Source organism: Simochromis diagramma, unplaced genomic scaffold (genome assembly GCF_900408965.1).
Source record: "Simochromis diagramma unplaced genomic scaffold, fSimDia1.1 OVJJ01000084.1, whole genome shotgun sequence".
NCBI lineage: Eukaryota > Metazoa > Chordata > Actinopteri > Cichliformes > Cichlidae > Simochromis > Simochromis diagramma.
The window spans coordinates 476,211-497,895 of NW_024386906.1; the positions used below are offsets into that span (position 1 = coordinate 476,211).

Below are 21,685 nucleotides of genomic sequence, written 5' to 3' on the forward strand. Positions count from 1 at the left end.
TTTATTTAACTTTAACTAAAGCGTCCACCATTGCAATGTAATCAGCTTTGTATCTTAAGTTAGAGTAGTGCTCTAGCACTGCACTCGTGCACAGAGCCAAAGTGGAATACGATCTTCTGGGTTCTGTTCAAACCTCATTCAAAATCCCAGTGACATTTGTAACTACGCTCATAACTACAAATCCAGCTGTGCTATTAAGTCCCAGATTCCCAGTTGTAATTATGAATCAGATGATAGTACACACACTGTTTTCAAGATAGAAACTGGTCATTACAGTAATTCTGCAGCGTTGACCTGCAAATGCTTTGGGTTTGTGGGAAATGGTGTTTGCTGAGAGCAGCTAAAAAAAGGTCATTAAATATACTCTAATAATTGTGCATGCACAGGCGACTGCTTTATTTTCTCTCTCTGTACAACATATACTTTACAGTACTGGGTGTAATCAGAAGAGGAACACACACGGTCCTCTGTTCCTCCTTTGAAAATCAAAATTCAGAATTTTGGTTATTAACTACATATATGGAATAAGACACGCACTGTTTTAGGAAGGTAATGTTGAGTAATCAGATTTTTATCTATTCAATTCAATTTTATTTTATTTATACAGCATCAAATCACAACAACAGTCACCTCAAGGCGCTTTATACTGTAAGGTCGACCCTACAATAAGACATACAGAGAAAAACCCAACAATCATATGACCCTCTATGAGCAGCACTTTGGCGACAGTGGGAAGGAAAAACTCCCTTTTAACAAGAAGAAACCTCTGACAGCACCAGGCTCAGGGAGGGGCATCGATAGATCCTAGATTCTAACCTGTGGAGTTGCCTTGTGACTGAAAATGGTTGCCCTTTGGCTGGTTGCATACCAGACCTCTGGGGGACAGGTTGGTCGAAGCAACTAGCAAAAAAAAACTTCAGTCCAGCTACTGGACAACCACCAACTTTTCCTAGTCACAAGGAAGTTCTTGTTTTTATCTCTCTAAATGCTTTGCAGACTTTGTTGCTTCGTTGAACTTGATGTGAACTTTATATCTGCTTTGCTGCTGGTTCTTCAGTATTTCTGGGACATTATAATGTTAGCCTAAGTGACTGACTGATTGGTTGATCAGTGTCACTTTTCTGTGTGGCCAAAAGGTCAAAAGACTCTAAAGAGACACGGCACTAGGCTGTGTTTAAGTATGCAGAGACACCACGTGTCAACTTTTCTGTGTGAACGTAAGAACAAAGTATATGTGACCCACAGACGCATCTGAAGCATTAATAAATTTTTATTTCAGGTAAAACATTAAACAACATTTACAGAAGGACATTACATCTTCCATAATAACATTACATACAGCTCGTAACAAATAATGCAACAGCTACTCTACTGTATACTATAATATTTCACTGGATGAAGTGACTGACACTTCTGTTTTCCAAACCACTTGTGAAAATGACGTATTTTCAGTGCAGCATACAAAAAGAAAAATCCAAACGTGAAGAGAAGCTTTACAGAAAAAAGTTGCAAACACAGACTCATCGTTGAGCACGGCGAGGATGCACGTTGGCTCCAACCTATATGTTTTTCCTATTCGTACGACTTCTGCCCACACCACAAAGACTGTCAAAAATAGATGCCTTATATTTATACTCATCATATATGTACAGTCATATATGACGTCTCTTTAACAGCATTAAGGGGACACTTGTAACCCTGTATACAAACATAGTGGAAGCGTCACTTTTTCACTCCAGCGAAGATGAAAAAGCACTACGTTATCAATCTCTCTTTCTTCTCTGTCACAGTGCTAAATGTGCAATTCCAACTAGTCGTTCCTTCACTGGGCTCTACGTGAAAGATATGAAGCACATTCAAGTTAAAACAGAGCTTGAACTCTGCCTGCACAGGACTCAAAAATATACGTTTTTTACAAGACTCCAGGCTCTCGAGCCTAAAAGAAGAGCATTGGGGCGTGGGGGTTGGGCTGAATGAATGAATATGAGCCACACTGAAAGTGTGCACACAAGGAGAAACATAGCAAAAATAATTATTCAGCTGCTAATACTGCCTGCAATCCCTTAAAGCCAAGCGAGGCTGGGCAATCTTAGCACAGCTCGATGGTATTAACCCTCTTCTGTCACGCTGCTTTACTGGCATTACCCACCGCCTTGCCTCCCCTTTTTTCGTGCCGCACAATCACAGCCCGGGGATGACACTGAAAAGCCGCGAGATAACTCAGAGTACAGCACTTCCACGAGTTCTCCCCTATCTGCAATAAAAGTTAAAACCAAGGGACAATATTTACATTTGTGAGGAAGGCTGGTTTGAGCAAAGCAAGGGTATATATATATTTATATTCATATATTAATCATTAAGGGCAAAGCCAGTGCATAACAGAAGAACACAGGCATTCCAAACCAGTGGCAACAGCCGTACGTACTGTAATAACTGAAGTAGCCAACTGGAAAAGCTTCATGCTAGCTACAGCTGAGCTTTGGTTCACCACATGGTTGGCATAAAGAAGAGGGATTATTAAATTATGTAAGCACTGTATGGAAGAAAGACATGAAAACAGTCTGCAAAATCAGCCAAGAGAGCGCACGTAGGGGTTGCAGGGTTTTCTAGATGCCAGGTCTAGATGGCTGTGAAGAAATAATCTGGCAGGCAAGACATCTCTATTATGTGTGTTTGAGAGGCTGTGGAGTCACATTAGAAGCATCCACGGTTTCCATTCGTCCATGGCTTCAGATTTTTGGCTAATCAACAGTGCAGGGCCAATATTATTGTTTCAGTCGCTTTCAAACGGACTGGTAAAGAGGAAGCCATTGTATCGGTAGCACTTCACATCATCACCACACATCTAAGCTGAAATATTCAGATATTTGCACACAAAACAACAAAAGAAAGACAAAAACCCCAGTAGAAGATCTTTGCAGATGACAGCATACAGCTCACCTTCATCGCTGTGTCATAAAATGTTCCAAAGCACGGGCACACAGTTTGGGAATGTCTCTGCTTGAGAGCACATGTTGGTGTTATAGGGACTGATCAGAGTTAATCACCACCTCCTACTATGTGTATCTACTCCACACACACACACACACACACACACACACACACACACACACACACACACACACACACACACACACACACACACACACTACAAATCAGTCATTCAAATTTTTCAGAGAAAAGAAATTCCAGATCTGTAACGTAGAAGCTTAAAAATAACTCGGTGACTCAGATCGTCTGTGTCCGAGAGGATATTGCAGATTCTTTGTTAGTAACAGTAAAAGTGAAAAGGAGGATTGTCGAGGGCAGGATCAGATAACAGGCCACGCTGCCTGTGCCTTTTCTACATTAGCTCATATACATGGATGGAAGCACCAGTGCTTTGCTATTGCCCATGTTTAATACACTCACACACACTAGCACACACATGCATTTCCATTATCCAGCTGTTGTTAAACACAGTATTGCGTCTATGCGCACACCGGTTGGTGCCGTCCCCATAGAGTTGTGTACACTGTCAACATCGTCCGCAGAGATCGTTTGGACGAGAGAGACTTTTCAAGGTGCGAAACACAATCAGTTCCATCTGGTTCCATCGTGGAGGTCCACGGAAATATCAAACCGCTAGAATTTTCCTACAAATGGGGCCTTACTTTGGAAGTTTTGGCCTTTACTCTCGTGGATTCTGAGAGAATATTACTCACAAACACATTTCAAAGTGCAATTACATACAACAGGTCACCCATAATAACACCAGCTTTTTATTGCAAATACAAGAATCCATGTCTTACTTGGATTCAATTCAAAAGAGAGAAGCCAAACGTCGGCAGTACGAGCTGACGCATACTAAGGCCTTTTCATCTCAGCTGCTCGCTGTTACCTCTGCACATGCTCATTAGTGTCCTTTTTTGAACTCTGATAATATGATACAAATAAAAATAGATTTGTCAGAGCTTCAGCAACAGGCAGGTTTATGTTTAAAAGTGCACAAACCTGGACTGTGTTCAGAGAAACCAGCCGAAGGTAATTCTCATTAATGCTGTTTTCCTCCATTAGTTGGTTTGTCCAGATAAACAGCTGCAAACCAGTGTAGCAGGAGAGACTGCAGTGAGGTCATGGAAACGAATGAGCATCAGCCAAATGTTGGTCCACATCAAATATTAAAGGTTATTTTATGGTCTTTGGTTCAAATTCTGGGTTCGTGACATTTGGCCGAGTGGTTTTTACACCATTGTGTAGTGGTTAACACATTTGCCTCAGCGCTCAAGGAGTCACAGCTGGAGTTTTCCTAGTGTCAGGAATAAATGTGTCAGGTAGGGCATCTGATGTCAAATTTGTGTCTATTTGAACAACCTGGGGTCAAGTATGCAGATAAAAGCCTTGGTAGGTCACAGGAACAGTGGACTGGAGCTGAAAAGCTCCCAAAACTCATACGTACTTCAGTCTAAGCACTGGTCCATGATAATCTCCTTCTTCTTTCAACCGTGTCCTTTCATGTAAATGCAGTTTTACCCTGTCGCAGTACTGTGAGATGAATATTCAGACAAGTGATGAAAATCCTGGTCAGAACTACCAAAGTAAGCCTGTAACATGAACCCACACAGCATGATAAACATCTGACAAAGAGTCTTATCTACTATTACCTACCAGATTTGAGTGTTAGTATTTACATGGGGTTTGAAGCTGTTAGCTACTTTGTTGTGAGTCCATTAACTAATAAATTAAAGCTTTAAAGCAGGTGCAGTTTAAGCTACAAAAGAACCGAGGACCTCCAATATGGCTGCCAGAGTAGGCTACCTGAAAGCCCTCTGAGATCGTCATTATTATGACGTCATTATTATAGCGTCATTATTATAGCGTCATTATTATGACGTCATTATAGTCATTATAGCGTCATTATTATGACGTCATTATTATAGCGTCATTATTATAGCGTCATTATTATGACGTCATTATACTATCACGGTTTTTTCCTATAATTCCACAAATGAGAGATAAACAGAAATGAAAAACTTTAGCATTCGTTGTTTTCTTTGAAGTGACTGCATTACTTCTGTTTCAGAGATGCTCGTGTGCATGGATTTAATGGCACGAGCAGTATAGTGGTGACGAGATGAAGCAATATTAAAACTGTCCATTATATAGTTTCTAGATGAGTATATCATACATACAAATATACATTCTTAAATAGGAGGCTAGTTACAAACACAAAACACAATATGTACCAAGAGTAAAGTCCTTTTGTTTATACTTAGACAATGATATATGAATTATTGGAACCTTATAAAAAGTAAACAAAATTTGCAAATGATAGCCTTAAATCTTAGGTACCGATCAGAATGCACACATGCTCTATGCTCGTCCTCTTCCTGATGCACAGCCACACCCGCGCACACACACACACACGTATCGTGAAGGTAATAAATAAAGAGAACTGGGGCTCTTTCGTGTCTCTGGATCCTCAATGTCAGCATCTCTCTTCGTCTTTTCTTTTCCACAACAGCCACCTGAAAAGAGACAGAGACGACAACGTCTGTTAGTGATGGACTCCAGAGCGCCGACAATGTAAAAGTAACCATATCACATGTTTTATATGCTTTTCAGTAGCTAGTTGCCAAAGTTGTTAGCATAGCAAATATTTTCACAATTTTCTAAGCTCTGAGTGTTTGCCATGGCTGTGTTGGTGTTTTGAAGCTGGTCATGTCAAACAGGAGTGGGCTCCATCTCATATGCTTTTGACTTGTAAACCACACGGTAAACCTGCTCTAAAGCACGTCATACTCACAAGCCTGCTGGATCAGCAACAAGTTTCTCGAGGTCAGATTTCAAGGCGTTTTTTTCATAAACTTTTATACAGCACAGGGGAAAGTGTTACCTGAATGACCTGGCTACTCAAGCGCAAAGCTCGTTTGGAAACGGGTCTCGATTCAAGTCATTTCTCAAAGTTCGTATCACATTAAAAGACTTCCACAGGTTGATAACTGGATAGCAGCAACAACAGGTCAGATGAAGACAGCTGAGATAAAACCAAAGGCAGACTGAAGGAGGTGAAGAGGAGGAGGGAGATGACCAAGAGGGAGCAGTGGATGAAGAGGGGGAAAACAAGATAAAAGTGAAGGACTTGATGATGTTAAACAAGAGGGAGTAGAGGATTGGGAGGTGGAGACGGTACAGGAGAAAGAGGAGGAGAGGATGAGTGTCACAGAGGAACAAGAGGAGGAGTGAGCAGAAAAAGAGGAGGAGGAGTAATGGATGAAGAAGAAGAGGGAAATGTGGATTAATAAATAATGCATTGCCTCTCTCCGGTCCCTTTCCACCCTAACTCTCCTCTTTACTGCCTCATGTTCTCTCTCTGCGTCTCTGGATGCCATTCGCCGGGCCTTTGCTCGGCAGCCCTCAGTGGAAACAGGCCTGTATATGGCAGGAATCTCAAATGCTGATTTTATTTGCTCCTCGTGACGCCAAACACATATATATGCATCCAAATACAGACTCACGAACATGTATTTCCAAACAAGCCAGCATCACATTACCCTCTTTGTTTAGTTACTGCAGGAGTCCAGAGGCAAGCCATTAAAGCACATCCTCACGCACTAGTGTTAGAAAGGTTCAAGTAAAATGTGCCAAGACGACATTTCGTCCCAGGATTTCTGCAACAGCCCCGTGATTCAGCCATGCTAAATGATCATTTAGTGTTGTAGTAGCAAAGAGATTACTACTCAGAGTATGTGAGGGTGCAGCAGGGTGGCTCTAAAGCTACGAAACAGCACTGAAGTCAAAACAGAGCTGGACAGACTTTCCTGATTGAAACGCCTACAGTTTATGAACGTTACTCTAACAGCTTCATTGGTGACGTTGCACACTTTCAGCCTCCAGCTGCTACTCTAATGGCTACATTGTGGCAAAGACGGGATCATCCAATCATTTTTAACCGGTATAAGTCACTGAAAGTGAGGCTTACTTTTTGGTAGGTATCATACAAAATATCGTAAAACACCACCTCTGGATTTTTAATCCCTGGTTCTTAGTTTCAGCAGTGAAAACATCTACTAAGCTCACAGGTGGCATCATTATCATCAGTGCTACGACTGCGTGAAATCTGTCCCGCGTCATTTCCTCACCGTTCCACTACAAAACCAAGAGTTCAACAACTGAGGACAAGAAACAGAGTCACATATAATAATTGTTCATTCATAATAATACGCACTAACTGCACATAATTCTGGTAGCACAGCAGATAAGTGGAACATGAAGTGTACTAGATGAACTGTAAGTAAATAGCTATGTGAGCACATATATGCACTCAAAACAGCAGAAGTACCTGATTCGACATGCAGCAGTCGTTTTACAGTATAATGTTGTATTCTGCAAATTAGAGACTATCATCAGATCTGTTTTTCAAATTCTGGAGGGCAACTTCAATGACATTTGATACAGCAGAAGTGACGCACAACTACACCCATTTTAGCCAAAGCAATACCAGCCAGCCTCTTCATCGTAAACGTTTAGAGCTTTGCAAAGCACGGCTCACACTGCCGGTGAGGGATACTTATAGAACTGTAAAACACAGTCAAAAGTTCCCTGCAAGGCAGTAGAAATATTACATTTTGCATTGTTTTCTTTCGCCCTAACAGATGCAGCGCAGCTGACGGAGGAACGAGATGCTCACATTGTGTTTCCACCCACACGGTCCCGTGAGAAGGTGTAATCAGCCAAAGTAATTCAAATCACCTGTGTGGGTTTACCGTGCATCCAGCTTAAATCTGTTCCAGGTCTGCACCAGTCTGACACCAGACTTCCAAAATGGGATATTTATCTTTCACATGCAACCTGAACATCACTATGATACGAAACACTGAGTCTGTATTTGTGAAAGCTTTCAGCAGATGTCCACAAAGAACTTTTTATAAAGTTCAAATATGTATAAACAGTATTCACAAAGTTTTTTAGGACAAAGCAGCATATACATATATACATATATACATATATATATATACACATTCAGACATTGCTTCAGCTCTACACGCAAACTGTTCCTCAGTTTTCCTTCACACACTAAGACTAACCTTTCCTTGCAGGATGCACACTGACAGTTCTGAAGTTACAAAAAATATTTCTTTGAATATTTTAAAGAAATGTTTTTTCCTCTGAACAAAATTTCTGCTGTTTGGAATTTTATTAGATGTGCAAATTTCATTATTTCAGGACGTAACGAGTGTAAATGAGCAAGATCATTATTGTTGTAAGCAGTGGCGAACTAAACATTTACTGGTCTCTGTCTCTGCAGAAGGGCCGAAGCTTAACAGTCTGCCTCAAGGTCAAGGGTGAGGAGATACAGTAACTGTGTGTGTGTGTGTGTGTGTGTGTGTGTGTGTGTGTGTGTGTGTGTGTGTCATGGCTTCTCGCTACACGGTGTATGCCAACAAGAGCGTCATTGTTTTAAAAGGATCTGATGTAGTAAGAACAGATGTAGGCTTTTGCTCTCTCTGGGATCAAAGAGCACCAGAAAGGTGTGTGTGTCTGTGTGTGTGTGTGTGTGTGCATCATGGGGTTCCACTTGGGAGGCAGATGGAGCTGGTGGGTGGGTTTTGTCAAGAGGATTTAGCAGGCGTGGCCAGCTGCTGCTGGGTGTCCTTTAATAGAGATAGTCACCCCCACCACCACCCTCGGAAAAAGAGAAATCCCTAAAATGCTGTGTGTTGGGGCAGATGCACAACAATACAACCCAACACGACCATCCAAGAGCAAGAAAATAGAACCAAATTCAGGGTAAAGCAGAATGACAAGGTAGTAATGTGCAATAACCTTGAAAGATTAACAATGGTGCATTCAATACACTGCAGTTGTCCATAGTTGTGCAACTCTGCCACCTCTCTTGCACCAGTGTCAGTGACGCTGTGAGCCAGTTGTGCCTTGTAGCATTACAAGCACAAGCTGGGGTATTTTTCATAGGAAGAAAATGAAGATAAGACAGAATATGTGGGCTCCATCTTTCAATTATTGGAAGAATTTTTGCAGCACCTGATGAGAGTTGATGCCAGCTTTGGTTGGACCCGGGTCTACGCATCCAAGACCTGGAAGATTTGCTGAGAGTCGAAGCAGTTAGCAGTAGCATTTTGGAAGTGGAGCCACCGTCTTTCCAGGCCAACACTGTGCTGTCACTTCATTATTTGTCCATCCTTGAAGCAGTAAGTACATGGTAGCTCATCCAACAAGCCTTCATGACAGATGTTCCCACCTGGATTTGGCCCTCTATACACCTGGGCTTTTTCTCTTATCAGGATCTTGGTCCACTGTAACCAAGATCCTGTCATGAATAACAAACATATGTCACCTACTTGTGGGTTGTCCTGGTCCATCAGTACTGTGCTGTCTAAACCCTACCTGTGTGGTAACAAAATCCCTTGTTTCCATGAAATGGAGCGATCGTGGCTCAAGAGTTGGGAGTTCGCCTTATAATCGGAAGGTTGCCGGTTCGAGCCCCGGCTCGGACAGTCTCGGTCGTTGTGTCCTTGGGCAAGACGCTTCACCTACCGCCTACTGGTGATGGCCAGAGGGGCCGGTGGCGCTTCTGTCAGTCTGCCCCAGGGCAGCTGTGGCTACAACTGTAGCTGCCTCCACCGGTGTGATGACTGGGTGTGTAAAGCGCTTTGGGGTCCCTAGGGGGGACTAGTAAAAGCGCTTTACAAATACAGGCCATTTACCAAATGTTCTCTGAGTGGGCGCTAACACTAGACAAGCTACATATAAATATCAGTGCACCCCATGCTATTCCATTCAGTAGCTGAATTTTTATAAATTGTGATAATAATTATTTAAATATTTCTAAAAAAGTCACATTCACACTTGAAAACACTGCGTTCCAACAAATTTGATTTGTAGTACGGCAGTCTTTTTTGTTCTGATCTTTCTGATGAAGCCCGGATTTGTGGAAGACTCACTGTGCAGAACACAAAGTGGGAATCAGCCTCAAATTAAGGTCTCTAAATGTGACCTTAGGGTTCAACACAGGGGACACTTGTATATCTAGCTATGTGTATACGTGACATATATTTAGTATATCTGGAAAACCAGTTATGAGTTAGCTTCTGATGATACTGGGAAAGGTTTGGGGGCCTGAAGATGTCCAGAAAACAGATACGTATTATTGCCTACATATTCTGCACACTGAAAGACGTCTGTTCGCAGCGATAACGACGCACATGACCGTGAGAAAATAAAACTCTGGAGTCTTGCTGGTAGAAATGAGCATTGTCGTATCCCATGAGCTAAAATTAAACTCAACTGTAGAAACACGTCACCAAGTTTGGCACAGCAACAGGCCTGACTGCAACTCTGCTGCATAAGCTGGAAAGCCGTGGGTTTTTACCCTCCCTGCTCACTTTTTGCTGCTCCCCTTTCTCTTAATCCAACTCTTCCTATGCCTCCATTTTTCCTCCTTGCCCTCCTGCTCCTGCCATGGTTTATAAATCATTCCCCAAGTTTCCAACCAGCCACTCATCTCATAAACACACAGCTTTCCTCTCTGATTTCTCATCAATGTAAAAGCTGTTAGCATCAGTGAGAAGTCTTTGTGGAAATATTAATAACTCTGTGTTTGGTTATCATTTCACGATGAAGCGGAACAGAAACTAATTCCAGCTTTGGCTACGTCTGTTGCGTGGCTTCACAAATGTTTCTAAAACTAGTTAAATCAGGTTCGCAGGCCCCATTCTGCTCCACCCCCACATCCATCCAAGCCCCCAAAACAAGGGGTCACAACCTCTGACCCCTCTCCCGGCAGAGAGGTCGCTCCGTGTCTGATCTAGTTTAATGAACTGAGTCACACTGCCCTTTAAATGCCATTCAATGAACACCCTGAGCTGGGAGAGTGCTGATGGTTTAATAAGCTGCTTTATGATGTGTGTGTGTGTGTGTGTGTGTGTGTGTGTGTGTGTGTGTGTGTGTGTGTGTGTGTGTGTGTGTGTGTGTGTGCATACATTTGCATGCATGCACAAACGAGTGAGGCTCTGCACTGTGAAGTGTTGGATATGTGAGTGAGTACACGTGTGTGAGATGAAGCTTTGGATTGATTCAAACTTACATAAGATATTTTCCACATTCTTTTTATTCACTCTTTCCTCTTTTCTGGAACTTGACTTAAACGTTGACAGTAATTTTGAGAGGAATGCAGTGTTGTGGCCAGGCCTGCGATGAGCTGCCACATCTACGACAAACTCTCCACTGTCTCACTGACAATTAACAGAAGCAGGGAGGAGGACGAGGTAAACGTTCCACTTAATAGCTGGACACTCAGACGACTGTTTCCACACGTACAGACACACACACACGCGCACACACACACACACATACAGGCAGATTTTCCTCAGCTTGTTGGCAGCTTTGACTACCTTCATTAATCAAGACGAAGCTGTTTTCTTAGCAGACACTCTTTAATACAGAGGCTACTGAGATCTATCTAACGAGGTAGGGAGCCCGTTTGCTTTAGTTTATTTAGTAATCCAGTCTGGATTTTCTTGTATTGTGTGAAAATACACAAACACCATGATCCAGATTTGTTTTGACATTTTACTGTAGACCCGACCTGAGCTAAATGGTAACAGTTGCAACGTTTTTCTCACGATCGCAACTTCAACATTTTATTTTCACAACATTTATTAAAGTGGGCCGATTCTGCTTACGTCTAACTACATATTATTATTCATACTTGGACTCTACCAGAGCAGATGTGAATGATTCACAGTTATTTATCTTACACCAGGCACTGATCCGGCCCCACAGCTCACCCAGCTGCTCCTCTTCCTTTAACGCTGCTTCCTACTCTGTAAGTGCCCCTCACAAACACTCAGTTTGTGTCTGTGCTCAGTGCTGTGTGAGGATATCTACTCTTTATGACATCATACAGATCCAAGAGTAAAACAGTATTTAGAGCTCCGTGAGCCTGAGATTTTGGCTCAAGTTTAATTTTAGCATCCACCACTGGAACTTTTTATATATTTATGAGAAATTTATAGGAAAAGTTTTTCACTTTTACAACACCACTGAGATTTTTTTAAACGTTATTTTCTAAACGTTTGTATCCCATGGATGCTTTATCCTACAGGCTGTCATCACAAAGTTTTAGTGCCCCTGTAGACAAAATACAAGAAATCCTCTTCACAAACAACAGAGAGAAAAAGGTAAAAAACTCCTCTTTACTCAGTATATACTCCTATGGCCTTGGTGCTATCTTTGAATGGTTTACTCAGTTTGAACTGAGGATTTGTGCTTTTGAATGATGTATAATTAGATTCAAACGGGCTACTGCCGTTCAAAATGCAACGGTAACAGTTTGAGTCTGCCTGAGTGTTGAGGGGTTATAACCACAAGTGACCACAAAGTTCCAAATAATGAAATCATTGTGTCAGCTGTGCCTGGAATCCCTCCCTGCTTGCTACACACTGCACAGCCACTCATTTCTTTTAGTGTCTCAATCCTGAGTGTGTAAATATATCCACAACATAGTACATGAACAAATTACACAACAGAACGCACAAAGACTCCAAACTACACTGCTCTATATGACACCTTATGGTTTCACTTCACTTTTTTCTTTGTAGCCTGTAATTCACTTTATCTGTCAGCAGAACACACAGCTGATGCAGATCGTGTCCCAGTGCACACTAACTGCTTAAACACATGTCTCAGTATATGTGCTCGTACCCTTTCATGTGCAAAACATGTACATACATGTATATACCTGATAGTGTAGTGCATACATTTTGGCAGCATAGCATCTCAAATTTAACACGGTGAGCTGTCCACAGGAGCTGTTGTGGTAACAAGCTAGCTAACAGCTAGTTGGTTAGCTTACGCGTCATCATTTATTGTGTGGATGCCCTCAAGGGCACCCACACAATAAACCTTAACTACTCCCTCAGTTTTTATCTGATTTTCGCCATTCAAACTTTAAAACATTCTGCTCTTTCTGCTCTTTTTGGCTATATCTTTTGGTGCTCATAACTTCTATACTTTTTGAGATATTGAATTTTTTTTGCAATATTTTTTGCCCATTTCTGCCATATCATCAGTGGCCTCACTGATTTTCCTTGCCAGATTGACCTGTGTTTTAGCTCAGTGAGATGAGCATCCGTTCTCAGACTGGGAGGCCCGGGTTCAAATCCCGCTTATGGCAACATTTCTTTCAGTTAACAGTTACACTTTCTTAACTCTTTTCAACACAAATTTCAGCTTTTTCACCACTTTTCAGCACAAATCCCAGCTTTTTCAGCTGTTTTCAGCAAAAAACTCTTTTCAGCAGAATTCTGCTCATTCACCTCTTTTCTGCAAAAATTTCAGCCTTTTCACCTCTTATCAGTACAATTCTCTGCAGCTTCTGCTCATTTCACCAGAATTGTCAGTCTCTCCACCTCTTCTTTGTGAGAATGAGTTTGGCGCAGTGAGATGGGTAGCCACCTTAAGACCAGAAGGGCCAGGTTCGAATCCTGCTCAGGGCAACCTCTTTTTCAGCTTTTTTGCAGCAGACATCTTCAGCGTTAAGGCATCCACACAGCATTTTCGCAGGAAATGCAAATTTTTCTAGTTAGATTAGAGATGAGATTAGATGAAACTTTATTTATCCCTCGGGTGGGTTCCTCCGGGAAATTCAGTTTCCAGTAGCACAGCACCGACAGAAGTTGCAGAATGTGAGCAGAAATATACCCTGTTGAAGTATCATTTTCCATTTCCATCCTTCTATACTCAATTTTTGACAGTATACCTGAGTATTTTATGTATCCATACTTAACAATGTGAAGGCAAAGAAAATGTGGAAGAAGACAACTTTAGGCACAGGAATAAAGCTAGCTACTAGCTGGTGTTCCATCTGAAGTGGGAAGCCAGAAATTCCAAATTCCGAGTCGGAAAGTTTCAGCTGGAAGGCCCTCCTCACAATCCAAGATGGGAACAGAGTCCATGAACAGCAGAACTCTATGTCGTGTATTTGTAAATGTCTAAATAACTGAGTTTTGGGGTATGAAAGCATAACCAAGGCCTCCAAATGGAGAAATGCAAACAAATGAGAAAAACTGGTAAAAATTTGCTTGAATAAAGTAGGATTTGTGGTGAGACGGTGTGTTGGGGAGTGTTGGGGCCTCTCCATACAAGCAAGAGATTCTGCAGAGGCTCTGCCTGGCGTCCTGCACTCTGCTGCTTTTAGCTGGGAAAGTTATTTTAGCTTCATGCTCATGGCTTACAGTCCCAAATGCACCGTGTCTGACAACACAGAAACTAACATGGGCTACATGGCAGATTTTGACTTGCTTTTTTAAGGCTGTAGGCAGTATTGTTTTTGGATTACACAAGTCGGGATCTGTACAAAAACTCACGGTTAATCATATTTGACCGTTTTTCGTTGCTCCAACCAAAGTGGATGGGGAATAAAAATCAAACTCTGTCTTGTGTGTATTTGGAGTTTAACAAACCGTGGGAGTGCTATGTGTTTCTGTCTGTGCACAGCTACTCAATAATGTGGCTCTGAAATAAAAGAGTTTTAGATCCAGTTGGTAGGAAATGGGAAAATGAACTCTCAGCTCTGCAGCTTGCAGACTTGCCAGCTCCCTCTTTTCTAACACAAACACTTTTCTCTTTGTTTTTCTTGCCTCAGTTGTCTGGGCCAGAGTCACTGAGTATGAGTCTTTAAAGCATGCATAGACACAATCCCAGACACACACACATTCTGTACCAGAGACAGCCTGCACATTCATATGTTTCCTATTATCCCAGGTCCTGGCAGCACACGCTTTTCTGTTCACGTAGTCCAGGATCAGCAGTTAATAACCGGAGTCACAAAAGCCAGCTCATTCTGCACACGACACGTTCTCTACACTTGTCGTGCAAACACTAAACATACAAACTCACTCCTGCTAGTGTTCACATACACGCGTTCTCAGGCCACTGAGACTTGGCTTTTCTAGCGCAGGTGCAAGTTATCACGCACACATTCCTGGCTGCTTTGAGGTCTGGATTTTAAAAGGAGCTCATCTGCAATGACGTCAGCATCAGCAGCCCCTTCACTCCACGGACGTTTCAATCACCATACAAGCTTCGCAACATTCTGAAACCGTGTTTGGACCGACCTCCTGAGCAGCCCTGAGGCAAACGGGGCTCGTGTTCTAAAAGGACTCTATGCTAAGGTTATTTGAAATGTCATTCCAAACATGTTCTCTGCTCCTAGAGGGAGTTTGGAAGACTGCTGACCAGACTTTCTGTAAAGATTTGGCTAAAACGATGTGTCTGAATTAAACATTCAGTTTCCATAACTGAACGATCAGTCAAGGATATTGTTTAAAGGTCAAAATGTCCTTACTTTTAGATAGGATCTTCCTCTTCGGTTCTAGCTAATAGAAATATCTTGGTAAAACATTTTGAAAGTAGCAGTAACGTGTATTTCCTGCACAGAATCCTCAATAAAAGTTGAGTGCTTTCCACTGACTTTTACTGCTGGCAAACTGGAACAGTCTCCGAAAACCTTTCCCTTCAATCAGGAGTTGGAGTGACACTATGACCCATTTTAAGCATAGCGAGTTGCGATCTCACTTAAAGTGCAGCTCAGGCTAAATCAACATGTGCTGTGTTCTGTGTGGAGCTGCGATGAAGAATAACGCATACTAAGGGTCAGAGAACGCTCTGAGTAGTAATGCCTTTATTCACCAACTCACAAACACACCCACTCGCTCGGGATCGCCAGGTTCCCGTTCCATAAATCCTTGTTTGGGGGTATGTTTTTCTTGTCTAAGGCTTGGCTCACTTCCCCCTTACTGGGGTTTATGTAAGGTGATGGAAACACTGAGAGGACGCTGGAGAACACAGATAGGAAAAGGAGCGCGTTAGAATGAGACGAGCAAAGCAAAGCAAAGAAGAAAAGGCTGCTAAGGACATTTGTCAAGTGAATCGTTGGCGTGGGAGAGCAATTGAGACAGAGCGGATAAAAGGAGAGGAGCAGAAGATGTTTTAAAGTAGAATCAGTGGTAAAGTTAGGAGGCATGTGGGGCTGCTGCCTGACATTTACTCTAGGGGCTTCCCTGTTAATGCAAGCCTAAATCAGCAACCTAATGCTCAGCCTCAACACAAATATCACCATCACACTCCATTAATCTAGACTTTGCAGGCCATAGTCAGAGCCCCTCAATGGGGCTTGGATAGCACTGCTCCACCAATGAAAAGCTCCATAATTTAACACAGCTGTTAAACTCCTTAAACTAAACTTGTTGTCATACATATAAAAAGAAATTCATCATTAAGATGTTTGATAAGTGAGCGCTTAATCACCTCAGTTTTGTCGGTACTTCCATGCTTCCATTCATTTTAAGCTTTCATGACATGGCGAGTCAAGTCAACCATGGCTTCATTTGCACATTTAAGTTATTCTTGCAAAGATTGTAAAGCACGTAAAAGATGGTGAAACCACCAGGTGGTGAGTGAAGCCTCCAGCTGAGCTTTCAGGCTGTCATAATCAAATCTGGAAGCAACGAGCGAGGAGCAGATCTGCCTGAGAAACAAGAGAGAACGTCACTAGGTAGCAACTAGTCAATCCACAAGGTTCAGGGTGTCACAACAGCCCCTAATTTACAAAATGATGATTATGTTGTACCAACGAGTGAAGAGAGCGTGCTGAGAAGATGGAAGGACCAATGGAGGACACTTAGTGAATCTCGAGGCACAAAGGACTAGTAATGAGGAGGGGATGCCTGAGGAATGAAGACGTACTGATTTTCAAGAACAAGGGTGATGTGCAGCTGTAGTAACTATGGAGGGATGAAGCTGATGATGTCACCATGAAGCCAGGTTAAAAAGAGAGGTGAGGAGAAGTGAGCGCTACAGATCTGATGTGAAACGGATCACACAACATATCAAAAAACGTTTTTTTGTTGAAACTGATTCATTCGGACTGACTGGCTGGCATTACTAACTGTTTTAAAGGCTGAAAAAGGCTACACAGTGAAGAGACTCCTCCGGGATAATCTACTGTCGCTATTTAGTTTGGTTTTATTTGTATAGCTCCAACTGACAACAACAGAAGGAGTTTTATTCTGCTTTAGCTTCATACGCACAACTGAAACTACCTGCTAAAGCAAGACAAACCCATTCAAGACCATGTAAATTAAGAATTTTCAAAAGCTTAAGAACTTAATTTTAAAGAAGTGTACTCAGATTGTTCTTGGTGGGTGATGTGATTATGTTTTTTCAGGTAAAATAAATTTGAATCTTAGCATTAGCCAGTGAAAACAAACGTTCCCCAGAATCAATCTGTGGTGACCCTGTGAACATAAAGAAAAGTTACACCTGAAAGGAAACGGTGGGGAAATGAGTGCTGCCAGACATTGTTATAAGAGGAGGTGGATTTGAGAAGTAGTGAAAGCTGAAGTAAAGAAATCCAGATGGCTATTTATGGCAGGGGAAATGCAGGGTGCAGAGAGGTAGAAACTTTTCATTTTGGTCCAAATGCAGAGAACAAACGACACCGTTTAGCTCTGTGTGTTTGATCTGGGAGACGCTGCACACTCAGCATGGCAATGCTTGTCTCTGCGGGAAAGGTATTTTCACCAGGGTGTAAACCAGCCTCCATACAATGCAGGTTTAATGAAAGGTAGGGGCTTAGGTTTCAGGCCCGCGTCCAAGTAGGCTCCAGGATCTATAGTGTGTGTTACTCGAGCAGACATTATAGTGCAGGCATAGCTTGGTTTCCCTTATACAACCATGTCAGCAACACAGCATAATCCAGTTAGTTGATGCCAGCTCACCTCCACCCACGTACAGGTTTTCAAGAGCACAGGGAAGTCTGAGGAAGTGTCTTTGTGTGTGGAAACAAAGTTACTACAATCGACTGTGCAGGGAACATGAAGGGTTGCACCAAAATACAGCATCAATGCATTTCACTCTGAACCACGTAGCAGCCTTGTTGTTGGCACTGCAGGAAATATGTGGAATTTACCTCATTTAACCCTCTGAGCATTTATTCATCAGAGCTGGTAACCCTAATGTGAACCCTACCATAAAACCATATTTTAAAGAAAGAAAATAAAGAAAAACTTTTGGTCATCTCAGTGTGCTTTATACTGTGAGGTAAAGACCCTGCAAAGTACAGAGAAAACAATCAGACATGCACTTGGTGACAGTGGGAAGGAAAAACTCCCTTTAAAGATGGAGGGGCGGCCATGTGCCTCAAAAGGTTGGGGGTGAGGGGAGAAAGACAGGACAAAGACACGCCGTGGAAGAGATTAATAATAGCTAATGTTTAAACACAGAGAGCGTAGACAGAGGTGAGTGAAGAAGACACACTCAGTGCATCACAGGAAGCTTCCAGGAGCCTAATGGAGCACGAGTACGGGAAGATTCAGGACAGGATATCATATTAAGATTAATCCCAGTGTTTGTCTGTATTTTCAGATCATTGCAATTTAAAAATGCATAACTACTTACACTGTCACTTTTAGAAGTTTTACAAAGCAAGGCTCTGATATAGAGTGCGCTCTGTTTATGTTATAGTAATTACATGAATATTTGTCTAGTTCCCTCTGCTATAAACTGTGTCTGATTGTGTGCCTTTAAATGGCAACTGGGAGGAGAGAAAAGCAGCTTGGAAACTTGGCTTAATTGCAAGTTTTCATCTGAGGGCCGTTAGATTTGTTGAGCCAGTTGAGCGCTTGCCAGACTTATGCCAAAAGACTATTAAAAACATCATCATTCCCACAACAGCTTCAGTAGCTCTTCTGGGGTGATTGGAAGAAAAAAATCTTTGTGTGTGTGTGTGTATTGCCCTACATATCATATAAAGAAAAACTGTAAAAAGACAGAAACCAAAGCTCTGTGCTCAGTGGATTCAATCACCATACCATCCAGAACGTGTTCCTGAATACATGTGATGAGCATGGCATCATGGATCACAAATATCCAGCATATGGATCATTTTAAGGCTGCACAATTCATTTAACTTTAATCTTTTGGATTTTTGGATTCCCGTCATTAAATGAGCACGACTGACCAATATTTCACTGCACGATACACTATTTAAAAGTGCAAAAAGCAAATCAAGCGCTCCCTAAATCCGTTGCTGATCATGTGGCTGGATGTGCCAATCCCAGCTGGCCCCTAAACTGTGCAGTTTAAGGTTTCCTGGACTCGCCTGGACAAGTGACACTACCTAAAAAGCCGATTAACAACAAAATGCAAATGTCTGGCTCAGGAAAAGGTGAATAGCTGGTCACATGACCTGTTGCTCGGAAATATGTCAGATTTAGTGCGCATGACAGTGCAAATTAACCAACAAGAAATCATATGCTAACAATGCTGCGTTCACATAGCAAAGCACCACAACAAACTTATTCAGCTGCCTGAAGACACAGTACAAACTGGGGAAGAAATACCATGCAGTATTTCTGCATGGTACTGGTGAATTGTCCAACATCGACTGAGCCAAAGACCTGAGTTACTACTGTTTATTAAAATCCCAATTATTTTTCCAAAAAGAAAATACCACGGAGAGGAAATACAGCTGTCGAGTGCTTTGTCATGAGTTTAATTCACGTCCTTCATGCCGGCAGAGTGAATGGCGTGAAAGACTTTATATTATTGTGCGTTAGCTCAGTGTTAGGAGGTGGATAAGGTCAATAAGGAGGACCAATTTTATTCTGATGTAAAAATGATCACAGATATGAAGTTGTGAAATTGCGATATCGATATTGAACAAAAATAATTGTGCAGCCCTACTTGTATCAGACCCAAGCTAAAGGATTGGCTATGAAGTCTAATGATGTTGTAGCTATTTGATTTGTGTACAGGGGATAAATCTGACCTGACAAGTTAGTGGAGTCATTAAAGCAAGTCATCCTCTGGGGGTCATGGATACCACACCAGATATGTGTCAGCTTGCTTTGGTGGCATGTCTATGAGTGGCCCTGGACAAAGACCTGCTGCGTGCAGATTACTATAGAAGATCTAAGTAACCTAATGTACTCATTGCACTGCACTCAATCCTGAATACAGTGCAGCTACACGCCTTCAGTGTACTGAGTGTCATTGAACAATAGAAAGAGGACACAATGACGGGCTAACATCCTCTGATCTCATGGCATCTCCACAGCCATCAGTGTTCATTGAGTCGTTGGGGAAGAGCTAATCAATGCTGTTCCCGAACAACATTTATCTATTCCCGCCTGACTTATCCTGCAATTCTCCTTCTCTTCTCTAATTAGCCTATATCAATCAATCATCCGTCTATAGGGTATCTGAAGGTTTTGCAAAGTCAAATCCAAGACCTAAAAGAATCTTTTCAAGTTGCAAGGAATGTAAAACCCAAAAAATAAACTGAAGAAGCAGCCTCTCTCCTTTTTTTTCCACACACCTAATCAATGCTGCTGAGATTACTGGCTGCAGACCAAAGTGTTACTGAGTATTATAGCTGGGTGCACTGACCAAACCACTTTTTCAATTCTTCAGCTCCCATTAGTTTGTATGTTAAAATCCTGAAGTTGTATCTCCTGCCTACTCACCATAAAATATTCTCGAGGAGAATCCGGTGCCAATCTACGAGCAGTTAAAACATTAAAGTCTGAACATTGTAGAGACAGTGCACAGTTTGATCTCTTTGACAGGCTATTTATACAACGAGGCTTAAACCCCAACCCAACCAAGACTCACTATGAAGACATCAACAAACCACGGCTAGTCTAATCTCTCTTAAGATAAATCTGTCTTGAAAATGATAGTGGAATAAAAGGGATTTGTATTACTTTTAAAGCCTGTTTTCCACCCTGCTTTATCTTTGTCAGTATCACCAGCCATTTGCTGCATCTAGAGATTAAATTCTCATACAATCTGACACCTCGGTCTTATAACGGCAGCACAACAATCACATGAAGAAAAACCTACAGGGCTGGTGTGAGATGTCTGGTGAAATCATACTCGGTATGGAGAGTCTGAATCATGGACTGAGAGCCCTATAATTCTCTGTGCATGCTGTCAAAGCATAGAAAGTAGAAAGTAGTAGAAAGTATCTGCTTCAGGCAATGTTCCTCCTTTCCACAAGATATAACCTTAAACTGGCCCGTTAGCTGCTGTTGTAGTTTTAGCTGCAGTGTCTGTGAGAGCGAGTCTCTCTGAGGTCACACGGTCATTTCAGGGTAAATTATTTAAAAGATCTAGCCCATTTTGAGATTTTCTTTTGACAGTGAAGGTACATTTCTGACTGTAGGAAGGACAACGCAGCAGGAAAAAGCGTTCAGTGAGCAGTAGCAGCTAAGTTCAAAGTCCTGTGTAGCAGGTTGAGCACGGAGGCCAGTATTACGTCTGCTTATTGTAGATGCCATCAAAACCGCTGATGAAGACATTTACAAAGTCTGATAAAAAGAAAAACATCATAAAATATTTATGTAGAGCTGAAGACTTTACACATTCAGATTTAGACAAATTAATATTTAATAAGGTCTGATTCTCTGAATTGCAGACACAATTAACAGCACGGGGAACACAGAGCAATGGAGCAATCATTTAACCAAATTGCTCCATTGCTTGGAGTCATCATAAGGCCAAGATTTGTACTTTTACACAGAAAAAATGAAACTGTTTTTATTTCCTTGTGCACATTCATGCGCACCATGGAGTTAGCCTTTGTGTTTTAACCCAAGCCGACGACTTTTTCACAAGTTGA

At 41.9% G+C, this 21,685-nt stretch overlaps 1 protein-coding gene across 3 annotated transcripts in view; it reads right to left on the reverse strand.

The window, feature by feature from the left end:
- Positions 1–1,252: 1,252 nt before the first annotated feature.
- cdk14 (cyclin-dependent kinase 14) overlaps positions 1,253–21,685 on the reverse strand; it is a 170,162-nt gene continuing 149,729 nt past the window's right edge. For all 3 annotated transcript variants that reach the window (XM_040034907.1, XM_040034909.1, XM_040034908.1), the window contains exon 14: positions 1,253–5,507. The gene's annotated coding sequence lies outside the window, so the exon portion shown is untranslated. The remainder of the gene's footprint in view (positions 5,508–21,685) is intronic.